The sequence below is a fragment of the Somniosus microcephalus genome, chromosome 1 (assembly GCF_052327205.1).
Source record: "Somniosus microcephalus isolate GS21.2 chromosome 1, FLI_Smic_1.0, whole genome shotgun sequence".
NCBI lineage: Eukaryota > Metazoa > Chordata > Chondrichthyes > Squaliformes > Somniosidae > Somniosus > Somniosus microcephalus.
In genome coordinates, this window is record NC_140987.1 from 123,947,872 (window position 1) to 123,962,221 (window position 14,350).

Here is a 14,350-nt window from a genome sequence, read left to right on the forward strand (position 1 = left end):
AAATAACTGGGCAGGTAGATGTAAACCCAGCTCATTTTTTTCAATTAGCCACAACTTTAACCTTAATTATCTCATTATCTAAGGTGTTGGAATGTTTTTTGTGCTCTGCAGTGTAGTTAGGATGCTAGAAAGGAAAAGGCCTGATATGCCACAGTAAAGATAAAGACGCTGTTTCTTCTTCAGTTTATGGCTTTAAGACTATTAAACATAAAGCATTTTTATTTATTTTATGGAACTATATTTAGTAGTAATTTGCATCATGTATAAGCACATAGGGGGGGAATTTTAACCTAAACAAATGGTTGGGTTGGGGGCGTGGGGGTAGTTAAAGTGTTAAAAAACTGAATCCCGACCTGAACCTGTCTCCAACTCGCCCACTTCCGGTTTTCACAGAGGCGGGATGAGGGGGGGGATGCGTTCAGCCAATCTGCTGTCGTCTATTTAAATATTATAATGAGGCTGGCGTGCCTCATGGTGAACCACCACTATAAATTCAACTCTGGCTGGTCGGGTTTCCCGGGTCTCGGGGAACCTGCCAGCTAAAGGAAGGCGAAGACTAAATGGATCCAGGAGGTAAGTGCATTTAGACTTACCTAGCCCACCCCCAGCGAGGCCTCTGATTTCGCCCCCAGACCTCCCCTGCCAGGCCTCCCGCCCCCCACCCCCCCAACCAGGCCTCCAATCCCTCCCACAATGAGGCCTCCCCCAGCCGCTTCTTCGGCGCCCTCCCATGCTGCTCCTCCGGCCCCCCATCCCTTCAGCCCCTCCTCCCCGCGCTGTTCCACTGGCCCCCGATCCCTTCACACCACCCACCCCCCCGCTCCTCCGGCTGTCCCACAATCGCAATGTTCTGGACCCCCCCTTCCGTGCTGGTCCCAGCCGGCCTGCGATCGTAATCGTGATGTTCTAGACTGCCCAGCTCCTCTGGCCAGCCCGCGATCTTTTCAGAACCCCCCCCAATCTGCTCCTGTGGCTGACCCCGGCTGCCACGCGATCCCTCCATTCCTCCTCTGTGTGGCCTAGGATCTTCTGCTGAGTCCGATGCGACCCCCCTGCCACCTCCCCCCCACCCCCCTCACCTGCTTGCTGCTCCAGCCGACCCTGCCCCCCCACACGATCCCTCCCTCCCTCCTCTGTGCGGCCTAATGCCGCAGACCTACCCGCCCGGAGCCAGCCAGCCTCTTCATCTGGTTGGCTGCGGGTGGGCAACAGAGGCCTCGCATGCAAATCAGACCCTGCCTATAAAGTCAGCAGGGCCTGCGGGAAACCCGTTCTCCAGGGTTTCCTGACTGCCTCAGAGCCCCCCCTGCCCGCAACCCGCCTTCCCCAATAAAATTCAGCCCCTAGTGTCGAGCTCCCTGTTTGAAATGAGGACTGACTTCAATATTTTGGATGTGTTAATAAAAGCCCATTCAGTCCCAGCTGAATAAAAAACTGGAGATTCTTACAGAATAAGTCTAACCCTGCTTATTATTGAGGATGACCTGAAAGGCCACTTACAAAAGTAGTTTGTTTCCATCTGTGTCTGACTGAACAAAGCGGCTGCTGGCAGAACTGGAAGGTGATGCGCACATTGTGGTAAACTAGGGTGGCACCATTTAAATCAAATAAATTTAAACCATCACGTGGAAAAGAGAGGGACAATTGCCTGAAGAGGCAATCCCTTTTGAATATCTCTTGGACTGTACTGTCCTCCCAAACAGGGAGTATATTATGGATAGAACACGGGGTAACAGGAAGAGAGGAAAGCAAAGAATTAGAACAATGAAAACAACAATTATTGTAACAAATGATCTTTCAAGAGCCTTCTTCAATGGCTTGTAGTTTTAATGCATCAAGTAATGTGGCATTGAGCCATAAAAACCACTAAGATTGCAGATTCAATTCCTGGTCTGTGCGGAGTTACCCAATGGTGGTGGGGACACAACAGTTGGCTTCAATGTCCCTGGGTTGGGGAATATCCAATAGTCCCTCTTGGAGAACATGTGTGGAGGAAGTTTTAGGACGGGGTTAGGCTTAGGTATGGTAATGAAATGGTTTGAGTAGGAGAGCTCGGAACCAAAATTTGTGAGTTCACATCTTATCACTGCAAGTTATGAAACTGAATTCAATAAATCTGCTAACTTGTTAGCTAGCACCAAAATAATCTTATGAAGGTAGCTGTTTTATGGTAAAAAACCAATTGGTGTACCAATGTCCTTCATGGAAGGGAACCTGCTGCCCTACTTGTCTGGCCTACATAAGATTCTAATCCAGATGACATGGTTGATTCTTAATGCCTTCTTAAGTGGCCTAGAAAACCAAAAAGTTGTACAAATAATCACTACCCAGTTTTTCAAGAAGAAGGCCTACCACCACCTTCCCAGGTCAAATAGGAATGGGCAATAAATGTAGCCTTGCCATCATCGTTCGCATCCAGAACAAAGGTGATGCTGTCCCATGGTATAACAGTTTGCCAAAAGTCTAGGCTTACAGATGAAAATTGGTCAATTGTGTTAGATATCAGAGACCTGTTGATGGCCAAGGAACCATATGTTCAAGAAGGAAAAACATTGCCTTTCCAAGTCGAGCTGAGATTATGACCGGCATTTTCCCATTTCCCACGCGCACGGTGCGGGGGTCCCAATAGACGATGGGAAACTTGGAGTTCTGCTGACATAATGCGTGGGTTCCCCACCCAGAAGTCAGCCTGATTGACAGGCGGGGAATGCTGACCAGGACACCACAGGACCAGGTAGGTGCTGGGTCCAGGTGAGTGCTGGGTCCAGGTAGATGCTGGGTCCAGGTAGATGCTGGGTCCAGGTAGGTGCTGGGTCCAGGTAGGTGCTGGGTCCAGGTAGGTGCTGGGTCCAGGTGGGTGCTGGGTCCAGGTGGGTGCTGGGTCCAGGTGGGTGCTGGGTCCAGGTAGGTGCTGGGTCCAGGTAGATGCTGGGTCCAGGTAGGTGCTGGGTCCAGGTAGGTGCTGGGTCCAGGTGGGTGCTGGGTCCAGGTGGGTGCTGGGTCCAGGTGAGGTGCTGGGTCCAGGTGAGGTGCTGAGTCCAGGTGGGTGCTGGGTCCAGGTAGGTGCTGGGTCCAGGTGGGTGCTGGGTCCAGGTGAGGTGCTGGGTCCAGGTGAGGTGCTGGGTCCAGGTAGGTGCTGGGTCCAGGTAGGTGCTGGGTCCAGGTGGGTGCTGGGTCCAGGTAGGTGCTGGGTCCAGGTGGGTGCTGGGTCCAGGTGAGGTGCTGGGTCCAGGTGGGTGCTGGGTCCAGGTGGGTGCTGGGTCCAGGTGGGTGCTGGGTCCAGGTGAGGTGCTGGGTCCAGGTGAGGTGCTGGGTCCAGGTGAGGTGCTGGGTCCAGGTGGGTGCTGGGTCCAGGTGGGTGCTGGGTCCAGGTGAGGTGCTGGGTCCAGGTGGGTGCTGGGTCCAGGTGGGTGCTGAGTCCAGGTGGGTGCTGGGTCCAGGTGGGTGCTGGGTCCAGGTGGGTGCTGGGTCCAGGTAGATGCTGGGTCCAGGTGAAGTGCTGGGTCCAGGTGGGTGCTGGGTCCAGGTGAGGTGCTGGGTCCAGGTGAGGTGCTGGGTCCAGGTGAGGTGCTGGGTCCAGGTGGGTGCTGGGTCCAGGTGGGTGCTGGGTCCAGGTGAGGTGCTGGGTCCAGGTGAGGTGCTGGGTCCAGGTGAGGTGCTGGGTCCAGGTGGGTGCTGGGTCCAGGTGGGTGCTGAGTCCAGGTGAGGTGCTGGGTCCAGGTTGGTTTCTGGTCCAGGTAGGTGTTGGGTCCAGGTAGGTGCTGGGTCCAGGTGAGGTGATGTGGGGGGGGGGGGCGGTGTTGCAAGCCAGGGGGAGGGTCCAAGCCTGCGGGGGGGGGGCATTCCCAAGGGTGGTCCCATCCCTCAGGGCTGAGTTGCTATCCCAGGGATTGGGGGGGGGGGGTGCTTCTGATCCCCATCCCCGGGGCTGCGTCACGATCCCTGGGGGTGGGGGGAAATCTGATCGCTGACCCAGGGGGGGCTCCAATCCCCAACCCCGGGGAGGGGCGGGCTGCTGGTGGGGGAGCTTGGGGGACCAGGAGGAAGCACTGCTGCTCCTCCCGGCCCACAAGGATTGCTCCCCGAGGCTGTGCTCACCTCATTGCAACTACCAGGAATCGCGAGCCCCGGGATTCTCGGCTGCCTGCAGTTAAACCTGCACAGCAGGTTAAAGCAGAGGCTTCAGGCCTCATTATAATATTTAAAATGCCAATCCCATTCCTGGCAGTGGGTTGGCTGCCCGCCCCCCGTCCCGTCTGAGTAAAAGGTGAAAGTGGGCGGGTTGGAGGCGAGTTGGGGTCAGGTTTTAGATTTTTCCAACTTTCACTTACCCGCCCACCTATTTTTTCCTGTGAAAATTCCCCTCTATATGTGAGATAAAATCATACATGCTGTAAATTTGAAACAAAAACAAAATAAATACACAGCAGGTCAGCAGCTGAAAGAGTTAAGTTCTCATTTTGGCTGGGACCTACTTTCCACAAAACTGTTCAAGTGACATACCAGAAACATTCCTCTTACCTTCTCTTTCAGATGCTAATTGTGCTGTTTTTACACACACACACACACACACACACACACACACACACTCTTTCTTATGCTGTGATGTATTCTGACACATGAGAAAGTTAAGCTTCAATCTCCAGGATTGTATTTGGAGTTTTCAAGCCTTTCATAGCAAAGTGGCAATGCCAAAATCTGTTGCCAAGCAGCTATCATCATTGAATAAAAGGGATTCTCGACACATTGGCATATGTGCTGCTGCTGGTTGAATCAATTCGATTCAAAAGATTCAATTACCTTTGGTCTGAGAAACAGGAGACTGGTAAAGGTCTTGAGGTGACACGAATTTAGTTACATCTTTTTTAAACCTATTTTTTTTCCAGAATGATTTGGCCTAAAATAAAATTGTCACATATGATGCACAATGAACATCAAGTCAACTACAACTACTATTATTCCATCAATAACTGAAATAATACATTATGATTCTCTCTAGCTTGAAAGGTTTCTATGTTGTTTACCACTCTGGCTTGAGGTTTTTATGTAATATCACAAAAGGTGCAGCATGTCATTACCTTTTATTAATCTAACACATTCTATTGAAACATTTGATAAAATTTACATAAAGGGCAATTTTCAGCGAGATAAATCATCAATTATTCCCTTTTTTAGAAGGATCCTCTCAGATTTAATCTCTGTGAGCAATGATTGTAAAATATGATTATTTAATATTCATGAAGTAACATTTTCACTGAAATTATTTTAATTGAGTTTAATCTTGTGGGAAAGGTCAACTTGCACCCTCTACACTGTCTATACTCAGCCTTCTTAGTTAAGTCATTTCCCTGTCAACAGCCAAAGAAACCAGTAAATAGCAAACAAAAACCTCAAAGACACAGAATGATCCCCCTCTCTCTGACAATTCTGCTTCCATTGTGAAGACAGCCTTCTTGGAGAACTGCTTCCTCCATCCATTTCCACTACGTGACAGACTGTATGATGATCAGAGCTGCTTTGTCTGACCATCATCCCGTAGCAATTCAACCTGGATCATGTCCCTTACTGCAGTGACTCTACAAAAGGTCTCCTCATCACTAAGAACACTCTCCAAATATTTTTTAAAAAGGGGAGAAATGGCAAAATGAGGTAATGTACTAGTATGAAATTCCTCAGGCTGCTACATTACAAAGTCATTAACCAGTCAAGTGTAACACATCTGCTAATATTGCAAAACACAATCCATTCCAATTGCTTTAGAACCCAGAGTAAGACAATTTTTTTTTTAATATTAAAACAAAAATGTCATAAATAAAAGGTTAAAAGCTCAATTCTTTTGTTAGCAAATTATTCCTTGGAAATTATGGGTCCAATATTCAGAATCTGCTTTCTGACCCTCCAAACTTATTTTCTGTCTGCCAATTTACCTCTTTATTCCTTTCTGAGATTCCAATGCTTTGAGTTGATTCAGAATGCAATGTTATCCATAGGTTTATGTTAGTGATTGTAATTATTTACTAGGAATAATTATAAATTTTCATTTTTAAACCTGTTATTACAATTCCTCTCCTACTGTCTTTATTTCCAATCTATAAATGCGGATCGCCCTTAGGGATGTTTGCACTGCAGCAATCTGGTCCTGAACTGGCTTCCACCAGGCAGGCAGGGTTAAAACCAACTCTTCAGTGTCAGCATCACATGTAGAATGGTTAGATGCAAAGTAACCCTTCCAACAACATGCCTCAACTCCAAGCTCTGAAGAGCTTCCCTTATTGCACCAGTGTGACAGTTTTCTGCTTCCTACACCCGCCATCCTGTGACCTTTCTGAGTGAGATTCTCAGTCACTGCCAAGTTAGGGACAGTTCCTCAGGCACAACTGCACATTGTTTAAATATTTCCAGTGAGACAAGCTTAAGCTTCTGCATCTCAATACTTTCCACCTCATCAACAGCTCACTTCACCAACATCATGCTGCCTTGAGAAGAGTATTAGCTCACAAAATTTAGAAAACTAAAATTACAAAAACGTAAGTGTACAGAGCTAAAATAAAATGAAAAATGTGTACAGTTAAAAGACGCTGCCATGATGATTACATCTATCCAGCATACTGCGCTGTTATTGTCTCGCATATTAAAGAGCCACAATAGGCTATCATTCACAGTCTGTCAGTGGCCTTAAGTGATTAGTTATCATCTCTACACAGTAGTACATGGCACATTCTTGTGCATACATTTTTCAAATTGTGATCAAAATTGATCATTTTAATATCGACAAAACTACACAAAATATTACTACCTCCCCCACCCCGCTGCTTTTTGCAATCTTGTGAAAATTAGGTATACTTCTTTAAGTCGTCAATTAACTCAATCAGTGATACATACACCCACACACATATACACATAGCTTTTTCAGAATAACAGCAAGAAAATGGTCTGCTGCACCAAGGCTTTCCCTCCTGAATACAACTAAAATATTCTTTGTTACTATGGAAACCAAAATGGAAAACACAAATATCCATTCTGTAACAGTTTTCATACTATTCAAACCAAGGTTACATCCTACATTATATCATCTCCCATAAATAATTTATTGAAAATCAACTAATTCACCACCTGTGGCATTACTCAGACAATTTTTCTTTAAAATTGTTCTCTTCCTGTAGCTGCATATCTGCTCCTCTCCCAATCTCTGTCTTTCAATTTGTCTGCCACGCTTTCTGTCTCCATCTTTCTGTCTGTCTGTCTCTCTTCATATGGATATCACACATTATTATCTCTCATTGTTATCTCAGTATCTTGCAATTTGTCTTCACCTTTTTGTTCACTCCTTCCCAAATCAACTAGTCTCATCTTCCCCATTTCCTTGTTATTTTGTAAGCCTACTGGTCGCTATTATGTCTCTCACACACTTTTTTTCCCTTGTCTCTATCTGTCTCACTTTCTATCTCTGACTATCTCTTGGTTTCTTTTCATGTGCCTCACTTCTCTCCTTTTCCTTTCACCTCCCATGAATGCCCGGAGCCAGATTCAGAGTTTCAATCCTCTGATAGCCACAGAACTTAGCTCATCTATCCCTGGTTATAAAGCAGGGACCAAGGAGCAGGGAGAGAGAGAGGCAAAGGCCTGGGCCTTGGAGGAAGAGGAAGCAAGAAAGGAGGTGGAAGGGATGAGGTCTGTTTTAGGATGCAGTCCTGGACAGGATGTTTTTCCTGACATTGTCATACTGGATCTGGAGCTGTGGCCCTAACTGATACTCCCAAGCACATGGAGTGCTTTACCATTAACAGATGAAAGGGAAACCAGGGGCTGGACCTGCAACAAGGAGGGAGTAAGGGCCTCAGACTGGGAAGGATGGGTGGCTGAATCCTAACCAAGAAGGGAGCAAGGGCTCAGATTGGGAAGGGGCAAGGTACTTGGACATTGAAGAGACTGGTAAGTTAGGGCATAGAGCCTGGAGCTTTCACTGAAGCTTGGATGGTGCAGAGTGCCAGTGGACTGAAAGTGCCACTTCTGCTGGGGTTCAGAGTATGCGAGGATAGGTGGGAGCTCTCCCTTATATCTTGTAATCACAGGTTTGAATGCAGTAGGGAAAATGTTTTTAAGGCCCTGATCCCAGCACAAAGGCCACTCAACTCGAATGCTGATTAGAGAATCAAGTGTGGACACAAGCCTCCTCTTTGGGTGGAATTCCAATGGGGCGGGACTTCTGCACACCTCTCCAGGTCTGCCCTAACCCCTGAGTCAGAGGGGATTTGTTATGCACAGTAGGCTCCTGGTGGGGTTCCCACTATCAAGAAAGAGCCCACCAGTGTGGGAGCAGAAAATCCCATTGACATTGCAGCAGGGATGTCGCTGCAGCACCAGAAGAGGTAACCAATACCTTAAAGGGGCAGGAGCACCTGGAAGATAAGATCTGCTGTCCCACTGAAGCCATCGACTGAGACTGGTGCTTTCAGTGGGTAATTGTTTGGGGCAGACTAGAGGGAGCGGAGGCTGCTACAAGGCCCTTTCCTTCTACCTGAGGAACACCTGAGGAACTCAAGGCTTTTACTGCCTCTTCCCCAGGCCTACTGCAACCTTCCACATGGCAGCCCAATTTTCAGTGGGATTGCAGAGGACAATTTCCCCCCCACCCCATCCAATGTAATCTCATTCACCTACTCTCTCCCTTTTCCCTTAAATATTATATTTTATAAACAAATAATTCTCCTTTAAAAATATTTATGGAATCCACTGAAAAAATATAGGTATAGACTTTGCCAAAATGAGATCTGGGTGGTTGACCATATTGTTGGTGGTAATGTTTTTTCACTGTGTTGTAATGCAAAACTAGTTGCAATAGGAAACTCCAACCAAGTTTTAGGTTGAACAAGGAGATGGGTAACAATAGGTTGAAGGTTACTTACAGTTGGGAATTTGATTTAGTGTTCATCCTTAGTGTTGAATAATATTCTGACAGCTTTTTTTTGTTGTCAAGTTCCTCCCCTCCTCTCCATTCCTGAAGGCTTTAAATCCTTTCTATTGTATAGTTCCAGGGTGCCAGGCACCCTTCAGTACCTTGCCCAAGTGGCCACGGCACATTTGCGAGCCTAGACAAAGCCAGTAAGCTGTCTGACTGCAAAGCTATCACAACTTAGCCCAATTCTGTACTCCACCAACGTCCACAACCGCACACTTCACTAGTTAGCAATTAGAAGCAGGAGCCGTGGCTGAATTTTTCCTCTCCCAGCCCACGGGTACTGAGGCCAATTGTAGCACCTCAATGGCTGCATCAGTTGAGATCAGCTAACACAACACATAATGAGAGTGAATTATTTAGTCCCAGTTTTAATCCACAGGGGGCTAAATTCCCCTCATTTGCGCCTGCGATGGGAGGCACAAACGGGGCGCAAATGGCTTTCCCCCCTCCCTCCGGGGCGATAACTGCACCTCCCGCGAAATTCCGCCGGAGGTTAGCGGCGGCGCTATCGGGTATCGCCCCGATCTTCTGCGCCCGGAGATCATGAAAACATTTCTGGTGCAACACCCTGGTAGGAGAAAAATTCCCACTCGTGCCCCTCAGCAGCGCCGGGTGATGTTGCTGACTGCTGCAGGGGTCGCGAACAGTGAGGCCAGCCGCTAACGGGGCACCATGTAAAGGCGTGGTGGCCGGCCAACATGAAAAAAACCGCCGATTTAAGAATAATGGCCTAGAAATTCGGTAGGCTTAGCGCCGCTTTTGAGGCGCTAGAGGGCCTAGCGCCGGAGTTATGGCCAGTTTGGAAATTGAGTGGGTCCCTAAATCGGCGTTAGGCCGTTAGCGCTGCGCCGGCACCGATGACGTCATCGGTGTGCGCAGCGTCCCGGTTGCCATGGTAACCCACCCGAACTCCGAAATTGACTTGCGGCCGCCTCGCCCGTGGCAGCCGCAAGCAACGTTCTGGCAGAGGTGCCTTACTGGACTTTGCGCCGGCGCATTAAAGGCCCCGTGGCGGCCGGCCGCTTTCCCGCCGGCCGCCTGGCCGCAGCTCCCTCCCCGGACTTCTCCCCCCCCCCCCCTCCGGGACAGATGCAAGCCCGGCACTTGTCCGAGGTGCCGGGCTCATTTTTACAATGATTTTCGCGGGCCGCGGCCGGGTGCAGGCAGCTCCTCCTTAAGGGAAGGAGGAGGCCTGCACTTCCCGAACCTGCCGCACCGCAGCGGGCGCCGCAGCGCCGGAATAGCGCCGCAATTCAGCGTGTAGCGCCAGTTTTCAGGCGCAAACAGCTTTCAGCAGCGCCGGCAGCCATTTGGGCGCAGAACTAGTGAATTTTTGGCCCGCCCAGCGCGACTTAGCTCCGGCACTAACTTCCGGCGCTAAAGCCGTCGCTGCGCCAAAACCCAATTTCTAGGCCAATAATTTTTTGAGCACCGGACATGGGCTGAGTGCCGCGATCGGTTAGCCCGGCACACTCAGATTGAGTGCCGGGCTGATCGCAGGGCACTTCCGCACCCCGGTGCTCCAGCAGATGCCAAAAAGAAATGCAGAGCTCATAGCAGGGTGCCCTTCCCTTTAATTGAAGGAAGAGCCCCTGCAACGCGGCAGCACCATAAGAACATAAGAAGTAGGAGCAGGAGTAGGCCATACGGCCCCTCGGGCCTGCTCCGCCATTCAATAGGATCATGGCTGATCCAAATCTAGACTCACGTCCACTTCCCTGCCCTCTCCCCGTAACCCCTAATTCCCTTATCTGCTAGGAAACTGTCTATCTCCATTTTAAATTTATTTAATGTTGCAGCTTCCACAGCTCTCTGGGGTAGCAAATTCCATAGATTTACTACCCTCTGAGTGAAGAAGTTTCTCCTCATCTCAGTTTTGAAAGGGCAGCCCCTTATTCTAAGATTATGGCCCCTAGTTCTAGTCTCACCCATCAGTGGAAACATCCTCACCGCATCCACCTGATCAAGCCCCCTCACAATCTTATATGTTTCAATAAGATCGCCTCTCATTCTTCAGAACTCCAATGAGTAGAGGCCCAACCTACTCAACCTTTCCTCATATGTCAACCCCACCATCTCCGGAATCAACCGAGTGAACCTTCTCTGAACCGCCTCGAGAGCAAGTATATCTTTTCTTAAATATGGAAACCAAAACTGCACGCAGTATTCCAAGTGTGGCCTCACCAATACCCTGTACAACTGCTGCAAGACTTCCCTGTTTTTATACTCCATCCCCCTTGCAATAAAAGCCAAGATTCCATTGGCCTTCCTGATCACCTGCTGTACCTGCATACTAACCTTCTGTGTTTCATGCACCAGGACCCCCAGATCTCTTTGTACTGTAGCACTTTGCAGTTTCTCTCCATTTAGATAATAACTTGCTCTTTGATTTTTTCTGCCAAAGTGCATAACCTCACACTTTCCAATATTATATATATATATTTTTTTATTCATTGATGGGATGTGGGCGTCGCTGGCTAGGCCTGCATTTAGTGCCCATCCCTAATTGCCCTTGAGAAGATGGTGGTGAGCCGCCTTCTTGAACCGCTGCAGTCCATATGGTGTAGGTACACCCACAATGCTGTTAGGAAGGGAGTTCCAGGATTTTGGCCCAGCGACAGTGAAGGAATGGCGATACAGGTCCAAGTCAGGATGGTGTGTGGCTTGGAGGGGAACTTGTAGGTGGTGATGTTCCCATGCGTCTGCTGCCCTTGTCCTTCTAAGTGGTAGAGGTCGCGGGTTTGGAAGGTGCTGTTGAAGGAGCTTTGGCGAGTTGCTGCAGTGCATCTTGTAGATGGTACACACTGCAGCCACAGTGCGCCGGTGGTGGAGGGAGTGAATGTTGAAGGTGGTGGATGGAGTGCCAATCAAGCTGGCTGCTTTATCCTGAATGGCGTCGAGCTTCTTGAGTGTTGTTGGAGCTGCACTCATCCAGGCAAGTGGGGAGTATTCCATCACACTCCTGACTTGTGCCTTGTAGATGGTGGAAAGGCTTTGGGGAGTCAGGAGGTGAGACACTCGCCGCAGAATTCCCAGCCTCTGGCCTGCTCTTGTAGCCACAGTATTTATATGGCTGGTCCAGTTCAGCTTCTGATCAATGGTAACCCCCAGGATGTTGATAGTGGGGGATTCAGCGATGGTAATGCCATTGAATGTCAAGGGGAGATGGTTAGAGTCTCGCTTGTTGGAGATGGTCATTGCCTGGCACTTGTGTGGTGCGAATGTTACTTGCCACTTGTCAGCCCAAGTCTGAATGTTGTCCAGGTCTTGCTGCATATGGACACGGACTGCGTCAGTATCTGACGCGTCTCGAATGGTGCTGAACAGTGTGCAATCATCAGCGTACATCCCCACTTCTGACCTTATGATGGAGGGAAGGTCATTGATGAAACAGCTGAAGATGGTTGGGCCTAGGACACTGCCCTGAGGAACTCCTGCAGTGATGTCATGTGATTGAGATGAATGACCTCCAACAACCACAGCCAACTTCCTTTGTGCTAGGTATGATTTCAACCAATGGAGAGTTTTCCCCTTGATTCCCATTGACTTCAGTTTTGCTAGGGCTCCTTGATGCCACACTCGATCAAATGCTGCCTTGATGTCAAGGGCAGTCACTCTCACCTCACCTCTTGAGTTCAGCTCTTTTGTCCATGTTTGGACCAAGGCTGTAATGAGGTCAGGAGCTGAGTGGCCCTGGCAGAACCCAAACTGGGTGTCAGTTAGCAGGTTATTGCTGAGTAAGTGCCGCTTGATAGCACTGTCGACGACACCTTCCATCACTTTGTTGATGATTGAGAGTAGACTGATGGGACGGTAATTGGCCGGGTCGGATTTGTCCTGCTTTTTGTAGACAGGACATACTTGGGCAATTTTCCACATTGCATCTGCCAAATCTCTGCCCACTCACTTAGCCTGTCTATGTCCTTTTGCAGGTTTTTTATGTCCTCCTCACTCACTGCTTTCCCTCCCATCTTTGTCTCATCGGCAAACTTGGATACGTTGCACTCGGTCCCTTCCTCCAAATCGTTAATATAGATTGTAAAGAGTTGGGGTCCCAGCACTGACCCCTGCGGAACACCACTGGTTACTGATTGCCAGCCCGAGAACGAACCATTTATCCCAACTCTTTGTTTTCTGGTAGATAGCCACATGTGGTACTGCTGAGCACATCGCCCCGGATCAGGACATTCCCCTCCTCTTGCACTCCAAGAGGCAAGTGTTCCCTCTTGGAGCAAAAAATGGGAATTTCTCAAATGTTTGAAAAGGTTAGCGAATGGCACTAACTTTTCAAACATTTTTGACTTTGCGCCCCAAATGGCCGTCTAGGGGAATTTCTTCCCCACAGTCTTTGCTGAGTTTATTGGTCTCAACTGAGGTGGCCGAAGAGGCACCCAAATTGGCTTAGAAGAGAGAAAAAAAATAGCTGTGGATCCTGCTCCTGATTACTGTCCAGTGACCCCTGTTGGAAATGGTACGTGTATGTTTGTCACATGAGAAGAGGATTGGATTTGGTTGTGATGCTGAATAGCTGCTAGTACTCACTATCTAGATTCACACAAGAAGAATAGCCACTTGGCCAAGGAACTAAAGGGGTTCTGGACCCTATGGAACAGGAGTCCAGCAAGGAGTCAATGCTTCCTGACGAGGAAGGAAGAAAACTGGAGGAAAGAAATTTAAATGGAATCATTAGTTATTTCTCCCTTCATTTTTGACCCACCAGGACATTACTAAAATATAAGTACATGTAATAGGAATATCTAGATTTTGTCTTTGAAGGAAACTCTTAGATTTCCTACAAATATTTATTTAAATCATTATTATGGTTTCCTGTGGCAAGGGAGCAACACTGCCTCCTCCTGTAATACGGCCACTTACCAACTTACTATTGTTTATTTGAAACTTAATTTGAGACCCCGGCTTGATGTCTGTGGCCTATGAGTGTCAATTATGCATTTACAGTCCCCACAATCCCAGGGTCAGGCTTCAAGCCTTAAGTTTAGATATCATAGGTTGACATTTTCCAGCGGCAATCCCCGAATTAGGTACTGTGTCTCGGGGAAAACAATGTCCCCAGATAATTCCTCGGTTCAGAAAACTCGTCCCTGTATAGAGTCTTTGGGGGAGAAATTCGTGTTCATCAGCAAAGTTGCTGGTGTCACCGGCAACTGGAGTTAATGGCTGCTGAAAATGGCCGCAAGGCTAATGGAGCAAAATTGGTCTGGGGAGCATGGAGTTAGGTGGCATAACACTTACCTTCCGCACAATGCCGTCCTGGTGGCATTGCTGGAGGCATCCGAAACGAAGTTCCTGTCCAGGAGCGGTGTTGCAGCTTTCCACAGCCTCGGGAATCGAGGCTATGGAGCTTGCAAGGAATTGTGGGTAATGAGGAGG

The 14,350-nt window shown here is 48.6% G+C and overlaps 1 protein-coding gene across 3 annotated transcripts in view; it reads right to left on the reverse strand.

The window, feature by feature from the left end:
• ntrk2a (neurotrophic tyrosine kinase, receptor, type 2a) overlaps positions 1 to 14,350 on the reverse strand; it is a 440,469-nt gene that overhangs the window by 59,368 nt on the left and 366,751 nt on the right. The gene's annotated exons all lie outside the window — the stretch shown is intronic.